We start from the raw sequence: 12,000 nt of genomic DNA, 5'->3' as shown, positions 1-12,000 counted from the left end.
TTTTTTTCTTTATTAAAATCACCATTTAAAATGTCAACCAAGTCATAAAGTTTTACATATTTAATATTTGGCTTAGTTGACATTTTATATTAACCCAGGTATTAGAGCTACTCCAGCGGTAAGCCCAGCCCGAGGCTAGGGAATTTTTTTGCGTTCCAGTGAGCAGCCCGAGCCCCTGGAAGTGGGACCCACCAAGCGGTGGCGAAGGCAACTTCCGCCGAGGTCCAAAATGCGGGGTGACGTCACTCGGCGTCGACACGCGATAATCAAATTTTTTACCGTTTGCACGCCCTAGTGCTCCGATTTGATTCCACAGTCTTCATCCAACGGCTGGCGATTTTCTAGTAATAAAATTATGAAAAAAAATCGAAATTTTTTTAAAAAAAATACTTTAAAATTCTGATTTTTTTTTCCTATAAATACCTATAAATACCCTTCACTTTCAACTCCAATTCTCATACATTTTATTCTACTTCTACAATTACTCAACATTTTTTTCACTCTTCACTCAGCATTTTCATCTCTTTCACCTTGTATTTTTATTTCTTATTTTTATGGCTTCTTCTATTGAAACCGGAGGGGCGTGGAGCACCATGGAAGATGTTTCTTTGTGTGAGGCTTGGCTCCGAGTTCGTCATTGTCCCGTGACAGGCAATGAGATGAAAATTTTCCATATGTGGAAAAAAATCATGCCGAATTTTGCAAAAAATTCGGAGTCGCCTCGTACGGAAATGACATTGTCAGTAGGTAGAAACTTCTCAACAAGGAGATGGCAAAATGGAGAGATGCCTTGGCAAAAGCGATGAACTTGTATAGAAGTGGGGAAAATCGTACTAACGAGGTAAGTATTTTGTAATTTTCGTTTTATTAAGTTTAATGTCCTAATATATATATGTTGTTAATATTTATTGCATTTTCAATATTTTGTTAATATTTCTTGCATTTCAAATATTTTGTTAATATTTATTGCATTTTCAATATGTTGTTAATAATTATTGCATTTCCAATTGTTTCTTCATATTTCTTGCACTTCCAATTTATTTGTAAGGTTAATTGCATTTCCATTATTTTTATTTTGTTACTTGCATATCCAATATATTTTAAATATTTATTGCATTTCTATTTTTTTTGTTAAATAGCTCATTCAAGCACAGATGTGGTTCGGTGCAACCGGGGGTGGCAAAAAAAGTTTCACCCATCATGAATGTTGGGAGGTGGTAAAATATTGTAACCGCTTCATAATTATTCCCACGGGTCCCGACGTTGTGTTAAACGAGACGCCTCTCCGTGATTCAACGACATCGGATTCACCTCTTGATTCCCCTATGGTGAAGACTCACCCATCCAAAAGGAACCGAGGCCCATTGGCGAAAGGCTGCGAAGGCAAAGCGGGTAATTCAAGCAATCATAATTCAAAGTTTTGGAGGAAATTGCAAGGCAAAACACCATAAGAATTGAAATGGGCGAAGCTCCAAGATATGGAGTTGGCAATTCAAGCCGAGTGTGCGAGAAAAGGAGTATTTGCAAAAAAGATATGGAGAAGACGGATCGGGAAACCATGGTGATGGATACAAGTCATATGTCCCCTGAAACAAAACAATATTGGAAGCTAGAACGAAGGGATGTTATGAGAAGAAGACTTTTCCAGGATGATGGGCCTAGCAACACGAATTGGTTAAATGATCAAAACCATTAAATTAGTTGGCATACCTTTTATGTATTTTTATTTTTCATGTTTTCTATTAAAGTTGGTGTACTTCATGTATTTTATTTTAGTAGTAGTAATTCTTAGGGCTCGTCAATGGGCCGGGCCGGGCTAGCCACTCAAATTTAACGGGCTTAGGGGTGGGCAGTTTTTAGAAAATTAAAGCCAAGCCCGACCCATAGGTCGGGCTTGAGAAAGCCCATTGGGCGGGCTGGGCTAAGCCCAATGGGCGGGCCGAAACGGGCCTACTTCATTCGAAAAAAATCATAAACTTAATCATAAGGGCATTTTAGTCTAAATTTGAGATTAAACTCACTTAATTCCAATATTTTCACATCAAACCAAATTCATAAAATACTCAATAAAGTCACACAACTTAATAAGATTTTCCACAAAAATAATAAAACAAAGTATTATTTTTGAGGTTATTACATAATTAGACCATAATACGTTTTAAGAAATAATTTTAAAAAATAATAAGTATCAAAAAGATATTTTTTTTAAAGGATGGTATAAATAAATATGTAAATGTTTGGTGATGTGTTCAAGAAAAACATGATTATATTTGGTGGTAGTAGTACGATTATGTTTCGTGATATGATTATGTTTAGTGATATGATATATTGTTCATCTTATTTATATATATATATATATATAATTGTTGTATTAATAATTGACACAAATTAATGTGCTAATCATCCAATTATAAACTAGGAATGAGTAAAGAAAAGTAAATGAAATGAAACAAATTATATATGTGATTTAAGTGATATAATCATAATCCTAAACTCTTATTTATATATAATTATATATATATGCGGGCCTAACGGGCCGGGCTTTTGTGGGTGGGCGGCCGGGCTTTCTTGGGCTTAATCGGGCCGGGCCTATGGGCGGGCGGGCTTGCAAGCCCAAGCCTAGCCCGACCCAAGCGGGCGGGCCATCTCAAAGCCCATAACGGGCGGGCGGGCTTTTTCCAATGGGCGGGCGGGCCCCCATCGGCCCATGAGCCCGCGGGCCAAATGATGAGGCCTAGTAATTCTTATTGACTTGTATTGGATTTCTTTATTTAATAAACAAAACATTCAATAAAAGACCATTTTATTCAACATATTCCATACATCAAACAAAACATAATTAAAATTAAAACAAAAACTACAAACTAGGCACAATAATAAATAAAAAAACAACACAACCAAACGGTCAAGTTGATACGATCATCCATCATTCATCTTCATTCCCTCTCACCGCCCATATATGCTCCATCAAGTTAAGTTGACGCCTTTCATGAATATACGAAGATTGCATCTCTGTATATCGATCTATCATCCAGGTCATGATACGATCGTCCCTTACCAATTGTTCCGGCTCAAACGGTTCTCCATTTGGCCCCATGGGCCTTTCATAAATCCGGGTCAAGGCCGTGTTTATTGGATCCGGTTCATAGACCTCTCCAGCATCATAATCGTACTCATCCTCCACAATCATATTATGGAGGATGATGCAAGTCATCATAATGCTTCAGAGGATTTCCTCATCAAACATATGGGCCGCACCTCGAACAATCAACCATCGAGCTTGAAGGATGCCAAGACACCTTTCGACATCTTTCCTGTATCCTTCTTGATAGGTAGCAAATAATTTTTGCTTATGGGATTGGGGATTCGGAATGGATTTGACAAATGTGGTCCACCTTGGGTAGATACTATCAGCTAGATAATACCCCGTCTGGTAGACTGTATTGTTGACTTGATAGGTAATATTGGAGTCTTGGCCGCTCAAAACATCGTTGAAGACCGGAGATTAACCCAGGACGTTGAGGTCATTTTGGGCTCCGGCAACTCCGAAGAAAGCATGCCAAACCCATGTGTCGAAGCCAGCAACGGCTTCAGGATGATATTTTTTGGCCTTTTCTATTTCGTAATCACCTTGCCGGCGGTTGTGCAATTCTTCCATTGCCAATGCATGCATCAATGCTACCAATCATTCTTGAAATCCTCGAGCTTCGACCTTTTGTAGAAGCCGTTGGAGGTCCCAGGAGTAGGTCTCATAAGTAGTCCCTAGTGTCTGATTTTCAAGCTGCATCACAAAATCTTACCAAAGCCTCCAACGTAGTGGACTTCCCCATTCGGGCAACCTCATCCACTGATCAGCAGATACTCCATACGCCAACATTCGTATAACATTTGTAAGCTTTTGATCCATAAGAAGGCCCAAAACCCCAGTAGCATCATACTTTTGAACAAAGTATGCATCATAATTGCAAATATCATGCATGACTTTATTGAACAAATGAGGTTGCATTCTAAATCGCCTTCGAAAATCAACATTAGAGTACAAAGCAGTTGGGATAAAATAATCTTCCAAAAGATTCTTACACCGAGAATGCCTATGTCTGTCCACATTCCGGAGACGGCCAACTTGTGAACCACGGCGGTGACCTTGGTTCTCTTCCTCTTCCATTGCCACTGCTATGAAAACTTGTTCATCGACTTGTCTCTGCAACTCATTGATTTCATCGGCTCTACGGTTTCTCTCCTTTCTTTCTCTCTCTTGCCTCTCCAAGCATCTCCTATATTCTTCCATTGAGAATGAATGGAGTATGAATTCTAAACTCTAGGAAATGAAAATATTGAAAGATGTGGTGTGAGAGGTATGAGGTGAGCCTCTGGTTTTATAGAAAAATTTGGCAAGATAGAGATGCCACGTGGCTTTATTTGATTGGATGAAAATCTTATCTGAAATTTGAAATTCATCCGAAATTTGAACCCAAATTTATTTGAAATTTGAAATTTGAAATTCATCCGAAATTTGAACACAAAAATTTATCTAAAATTTTAATTTTGAAATTCATCCGAAATTTGAATTCAAAAATCTTATCCGGAAATTTTATCCGATTATGAATAGTCTTGACACGTAGGAATCCGGAAATCTTATCCGAAAATATTATCCAAATTAATTATTGAGGTAAAAAAATTTGTGAATAAAACAAAAAAATGAATAATGCGCCCTTAGCAAGGGCAACGGGTGAAAACACAAAATTCTGATTTGCAAGGGCAACCACTATTCACGTGAATAGTGGCTGCCCTAGCTCCCCCCTTGCCATGGCTAAGGGCAAATGGGTGGAGTTGCTACGTGTCAAGATTTACAATTTTATTCACAATTTTTTTGCCTTGACATGGCTGCCCTAGCTCCCCCCTTTGTTTTATTCACAATTTTTTTTACCTCAATAATTAATTTGGATAATATTTTCGGATAAGATTTACGGGTTCCTACGTGTCAAGACTATTCATAATCGGATAAAATTTCGGGATAAGATTTTTTGGTTCAAATTTCGGATGAATTTCAAAATTCAAATTTCAGATAAATTTTTGGGTTCAAATTTCGAATAATTTCAAAATTCAAATTTCGGATGAATTTCAAAAATCAAATTTCAGATAAATTTGGGTTCAAATTTCGGATGAATTTCAAATTTCAGATAAGATTTTCATCCAATCAAATACTCCTTTTCTCGTGCACACTCGGCTTGAATTGCCACCTCCATATCTTGGCGTTTCTGCTCCATTTCAATTCTTATGGAGTTTTGCCTTGCAATTTCCTCCAAAAACTTTGAATTATGATTGCTTGAATTACCCGCTTTCTTTGCCTTCACAGCCTTTCGGCCAATGGGCCTCGGTTCCTTTTGGATGGGTGAGTCTTCACTCATAGGGGAATCGAGAGGTGAATCCGATGTCGTTGCATCACGGAGAGGCGTCTCGTTTAACACAACGTCGGGACCCGTGGGAATAATATTGAAGCGTTTACAATATTTCACCACCTCCCAACATTCATGATGGGTGAATTTTTTTTTGCCACCCCCGGTTGCACCGAACCACATCTGTGCTTGAATGAGCTATTTAACAAAAAAATGGAAATGCAATAAATATTTAAAATATATTGGATATGCAAGTAACAAAATAAAAATAATGGAAATGCAATTAACCTTACAAATAAATTGGAAGTGCAAGAAATATGAAGAAACAATTGGAAATGCAAGAAATATTAACAACATATTGAAAATGCAAGAAATATTAACAAAATATTTGAAATGCAAGAAATATTAACAAAATATTTGAAATGCAATATATATTAGGTAAATATTGAAAATGAAATAAATATTAACAACATATATATATTAGGACATTAAACTTAATATAACGAAAATTACAAACTACTTACCTCGTTAGTACGATTTTCCCCACTTCTATACAAGTTCATCGCTTTTGCCAAGGCATCTCTCCATTTTGCCATCTCTTTGTTGAGAAGTTTCCACCTACTCGACAATGCCATTTCCGTACGAGGTGAGTTTAGAATTTTTTCGCAAAATTCGGCATGAATTTTTTTCCACATATAGAAAAATTTCATCTCATTGCCTGTCAAGGGACAATGACAAACTCGGAGCCAAGCCTCACACAAAGAAACATCTTCTGTGGTGCTCCACGCCCCTCCGGTTTCAATAGAAGAAGCCATAAAAATAAGAAATAAAATTACAAGGTGAAAGAGATGAAAGTGTTGAGTGAAGAGTGAAGAAAATGTTGAGTGAAGAGTGAAAAAAATGTTGAGTAATTGTAGAAGTAGAATAAAATGTATGAGAATTGGTGTTGAAAGTGAAGGGTATTTATAGGTATTTATAGGAAAAAAAATCAGAATTTTTTAGTATTTTTTTAAAAAATTTCGATTTTTTTTCATAATTTTATTGCTGAAAAATCGCCACCGTTGGATGAAGTGTGGAATCAAATCGGAGCGAGGCGTGCCGCGTGTCTTCCACCCGTTGGTTGGCGTCGGCGTCGCTGCAGTTCAAATTTTTTACCGTTGCGGTAAAAAAATTGAAATCGCGTGTCGGCGTCGACTGGCGTCACCCAGCGTTTTGGACTCGGCGGAACTTGCCGGCCAGCCCGAGTTGGTGGGTCCCACACCCCGGGCCTGGCTCTGCTGAACGCAATTTTTTTCCCCACCCTCGGGCTGGGCTGATGGATGGACTTGGCCTTACAAGCATGCCACCAAAACAATTTTATAATTTAATTGAAAATACTTGGCTTGGCTTCTACTTGCCTAAACTGATCTTTTTAGACCCATAGTAGAGTCAATTTTGGCAAGCTGAAAACATCAAGAACATGTGTATCTTTTCAAGCAAAATAAAAAAATAATTATCACATAAATAGAAGCTTTCAACTAACTTAAGGAAGACCGTGACAACTGAAAAGGACATACCGCACCAGTTGATATATCACCTTTAGACACCAAGGCACCAACTATAAACTCAAGAGCAGCTAGGTCTCCAATATTTGATTTTGTGGCAAGATTCATAAGATTCTTGGCTGTGGGCTTTTCTTTATGTAAATTGTAATGAAAGCATTTTCCACAGTTTCATAGATGGATTTGTCCTGAGAAAATACCTACAAACCCGAGACACATTTAGGATCCTACACATCTCATAAACCAGACAACAATCAAATCTAGAGTTTGTTAATCGAGATTGAACAAATAGGAAAATTATTGACCCAAATAAAACATTGCATCATTATTTCTAGAGCTTGAGTTAAAATAAAAACATACCAGTGGCAGCATCTTACGGAGACATGCTTCTGAGGCATCAATTTGAAACTGCTTGCACCTCATTAGCAAATGTATCGTGTTCTCAACATCAGTCGCAGAAGATGATGCCATCAATTGAACAAGTGTTGGTATATTGTGGCAGATATACACTTCGAAAACCTTAATCCAGCCTCAAGTGATGCTACCAAGGTCCTAGTCTGCTCTAAGTTCCCTACGTCTGGCACAGAGCCATCTTTCTGCACTATATTCTGTTCCATATCAGGCAAGCAACTCACAGGCAAACTGTCCTGCTGCTCCTTAGTCACGTGCATTTGCATCGTAAACCTCACTATCTCCAGTAGTACAATCATCAGATGGTAACCTGTTCTTTTCACTTTCTGAAGATTCTGGTTCAAGCTCTTTCAGCTTGTTCTTGTACTGTTGTAAGGTTGCTTCAAACGAAGCTATTCAAAGTTGTGGACCAAATGGGTTATGCTCTAACATCATAATAAGCAAATTTAGTGCAGATTTTCTAACAATTGCACTCTTATCCTCCAACCTCCCAGAAGCAACTTCTGCAAGCTCATTCCACAAGCCAATTGAAACAGAATGCTCTTCACATAGTTCAGCCCAAACCTGAAGAACTCGACTCCTTGTATAAGCTGAAACATCTCGACACCGCACAAGCAAAATTTCCAACATGGCATGCTTAGTTCGAAGACGAACAGATTTAGAACTCACTTCACCTTCAACATCCTGAAAAGCCTTTGCAACAAGCTTTCCCAAGACCCCAACAACAGCATTCCTTATCTTATAAGATTCTCCACGAAAATGTGGGACAATGAGGCCAATGTTGGTAGACACTAGTTTAGGTAGTCGATCAGAAAGTTCCACCAAAAACCTCGACCAACATTTTCAGCCCCAACAGTATCCTTGATGTAGTCTTTTGGATTCATCCTACCTATTTCTCTAATAAGAGAACTGGCTAGACTTTCATCTGCATACTTCTTCTCTGCCCCAGCAACCGCATCAGCAATGTGGGTAACAACAAAATCATATTTGTGAACTCGATGCATGATCGATGCACATGATTCCGCCATGCACTAGTATTTTGTGGCACAAGCCCCAATTATACGGCACAAAACATCTTTTAAAAGTGCAGCCTTCTCAAAGAGAGAAAATGCATTTCTACAAACCCCAAAGCAGGAAGGGAAAAAAAAATTGTAATTAACCCGAAGGAAAAGATATAAAACTAAATCTGATTGAATTGTAGTAGTTATCCAACTTACTTGGCAACGAACGAAATAAAATTTTCTTCCAAGCCTGATGAACCAAAGAGCGAGGCAAGCTTGATCTCTAAGAGTAGTTCCACCGCTGCAGCCCAGCCCAAGGCTGGGGGGGAAAAAAAAAAAATGGAGTTCCAGCGGAGCAGCCCAGGCCGGGGTGTGGGATCCACCTCCTCGGCTGGCCCGAAGGCAAGTTCTGCCGAGGTCCAAAAGCGAAGTCAAGCGCTTACTGATCGCTACGACTTCTGATGCATCGATTTGATTTTTTTCCTGTTGCCACGTGGCGTCGGGCTCTCCGATCGATTTTTCCTCCAATCCAACGAGCCAATTTTTTGCCATAAAATACTGGAAAAAATTCAGAAATTTTTTAAAAAATACCCAAAAATTAATGAATTTTTTTCTATAAATACCAGCCTTTTTTTAATTTATCGAAATTTGAAATTGAAAATTTTATCCGATTATGAGATATGAATAGTATTGACACGTAGGAACCCGAAAATCTTATCCAAAATATTATCCAAATTAATTATTGAGGTAAAAAGTTGTGAATAAAACAAAAAATGAATAGTAATCGCCCTTAGCAAGGGCAACGGTGAAACACAAAATTCGGATTTTGCAAGGGCAACCACTATTCACGTGAATAGTGGTGCCTAACTCCCCCTGCCATGGCTAAGGCAAATGGGTGGAGTTGCTCTAAGAGTAGTTCCATCATGCATGACCCAAGTGGGGAAAAAAATGGAGTTCGGAGCGGCCAGCCCGGGTGTGGGACCCACCTCCTGGCCGCCCAAGGCAAGTTACCAAGTCCAAAACGAGAAGTCTGTGGCGCTACAAGAATCGCTGATCGCTACGACTTCTGATGCATCGATTTGATTTTTCCTGTTGCCACGTGGCGTCGTCTGGGCTCTCCGATCGATTTTTTCCTCCAATCCAACGCAGCCAATTTTTTGCCATAAAATCTGGAAAAATTCAGAAATTTTTTTAAAAATACCCAAAAATTAATGAATTTTTTTCTATAAATACCAGCCTTTTTTTTTAATTTATCTGAAATTTGAAATTGAAAATTTTATCCGATTATGAGATATGAATAGTATTGACACGTAGGAACCCGAAAATCTTATCCGAAAATATTATCCAAATTAATTATTGAGGTAAAAAGTTGTGAATAAAACAAAAAAATGAATATAACTTGCCCTTAGCAAGGGCAAGGTGAAACACAAAATTCGGATTTTGCAAGGGCAACCACTATTCACGTGAATAGTGGCTGCCCTAGCTCCCCCCTTGCCATGGCTAAGGGCAAATGGGTGGAATTGCTCTAATGAATTAGCAATCAAATTAAGTATGCAACCTCTTTGTGGCTCCCAATTCCCTGTGTTCTTAGGATGCTTCTTCCTGGTACTTGCTGTGACCTAAATCCAAGCAAAAGGCTTCAACATCTTGGCAAAAAAACTGGCAATATCACACTCAATATATACATGTTTATAACGTTTAAATTTAGTGTGCATGCTTGCACACAACATATACCGTGATTAAGTAGTAGAAGCAAATAGAAAGCGAGATAAAGAGATATGTAGGAAAAAGAAAACACTTTCACATTGTTGTTGGAAGCGATGTTGGACTCCTCAATGAGAACAACAGTACGGAGGAAGAATGTGTAGATTGTAAAAGCATTACGATGTGATGCAACCCGATCCAGCACTGGAGTGATATCATCCTGACCTTGAGAAACCTGTGATAGTGAATCAACATTTGGGAGGAGAACACTGAGATTGGACCGAAGACTCTCTAGAAGATTAATCTTACAAGATGGGGAATCAATGAGTACACACGATCAAACACATCTTGCTCTTGAATACAAAATAGCTCCTTATCGGAGAGATCAGAGGATATCCCTGTTGGTGCCGCAAAGGAAGACAAATTCAAAAACTGCAAATTTTTTAGTATCCTCATACTTAGATGTTATCCTCATACTTAGTTGTTCTTGTAATTAGAGTATTTCATTTTAAATCAGATAATACAGTTGAGTGTTTGTCCTCTTATATTTGGGATCAGAATACACGCATTCTCAGTACTGCTTCCCTATTAGAATTAAAATTAAAAGAAAAAAGAAGCAATGCATGCAATGGTTTTTCAAGCAGATACATCAATTTTCCATAAAGCCAAAAAAATGTGAAGTTCCAACTCCAGGAAGCCAATACTTACAATGATTCTTGCTTAAAACCCAGGAAAAAAATGTATTTGTTAGAATAAATAAATTCAGCTAAATACATTATCATTGGTTCAATGTTCTTGAACTCAGTTTGAATTTCAAATGTTTCTGCTTTACTTACTAATCCCCAGCCACACTTTACGTTTTTCTAGGGAATCAGCATCTACTTGGTTGACTTGACACTTGAGGTGACCAAATGCTAAACATTCAGAATTAACTGAACCAGAAAATTATAGGAGAGGGATCCACTTCTTATGCACATCAATTTCTTTAAAAAGCAGGACCAGTGACACAGTATAATATGGAACTTGGAAGGTGAATTTTCTCGGCAACCAAACGGATGTTAGAATTGGATAATGTGGTAGATTTAGTGAAACTGCGTGAGAGAGAGAGAGAGAGAGGGAGATACCTTTTCTTGATGCTCAAAAATGGTTCGACACTTTTGAGCCCAACTTAGTGGTGAGGTGTGATGGATGATGGGTGAAGGTGAGGACTATCACCAAGTGTGTGAAGATTTGGGCAAGCGTGTACAAAGAAGTATATTCTCATTCTCATAATAATGTGTATTTACATTTGTACAAGGGATTGGACCCAAATACAAAGAGAAGAAGGCAGAGACTCATGATTAAAGATAAAGCCCAACCAAGGGGATCCAAGACCCAAGACCAAACGATCCAAAGATCAAACCCCCAAGACCCCTTTTTCTGGGAGAAGAGTAGTCTTCTTTTATAGGTGAAGGGGAGTCTTCACTTCTTATAGTCTTCTAATGTGGGACTCCTTGCCTTGCCTAGATTTGTGACTTGTGGTAAGGCTTCTTTAGCTAAGATGATGACCTCTTATGGCATGACACGTGGCTGATCTTGACTAGTTAGTTGCTCGATTAGTCACGATATCAACACCTGTGACGAACTCTTCGAGTTCGGAGGGACGAAGAGAAGCGATGTCAAGCGGGTTCCAAGCGTAGAGGCGGTTGTCTTCGTGTTCTTCTTCTAAGGCTCTCAGGCTTTGGGGAAACACAAAGAAAGGAGCCATAACACGAGAAGTTCTCTATGCGTTTTGCTTTTTCTAAAGGACATTTTGGAAAAGCAAAAGGATAGAGAAAATTTTAAAAGAAGCAAAAATGGAGAAAAATGCCTTATTTATTTTTAGATTTCTAAGGAATCCAATACATTTGCATGTCTTTGATTTGAAAGTTGAGTGGTTTTTGTCTTTTTGAAAAAGCTTTGGCTTTT

The 12,000-nt window shown here is 38.4% G+C and overlaps 1 pseudogene; it reads right to left on the bottom strand.

Moving 5' to 3' along the window:
* Positions 1–6,738: 6,738 nt before the first annotated feature.
* Positions 6,739–11,800, bottom strand: LOC103339320 (condensin-1 complex subunit CAP-D2-like; annotated as a pseudogene).
* Between the last annotated feature and the right edge of the window lie 200 nt (positions 11,801–12,000).

Source organism: Prunus mume, linkage group LG8 (assembly GCF_029339155.1).
Source record: "Prunus mume cultivar Tortuosa linkage group LG8, ASM2933915v1, whole genome shotgun sequence".
Taxonomy (NCBI): domain Eukaryota; kingdom Viridiplantae; phylum Streptophyta; class Magnoliopsida; order Rosales; family Rosaceae; genus Prunus; species Prunus mume.
This window is presented reverse-complemented; position numbering and strand designations above follow the sequence as displayed.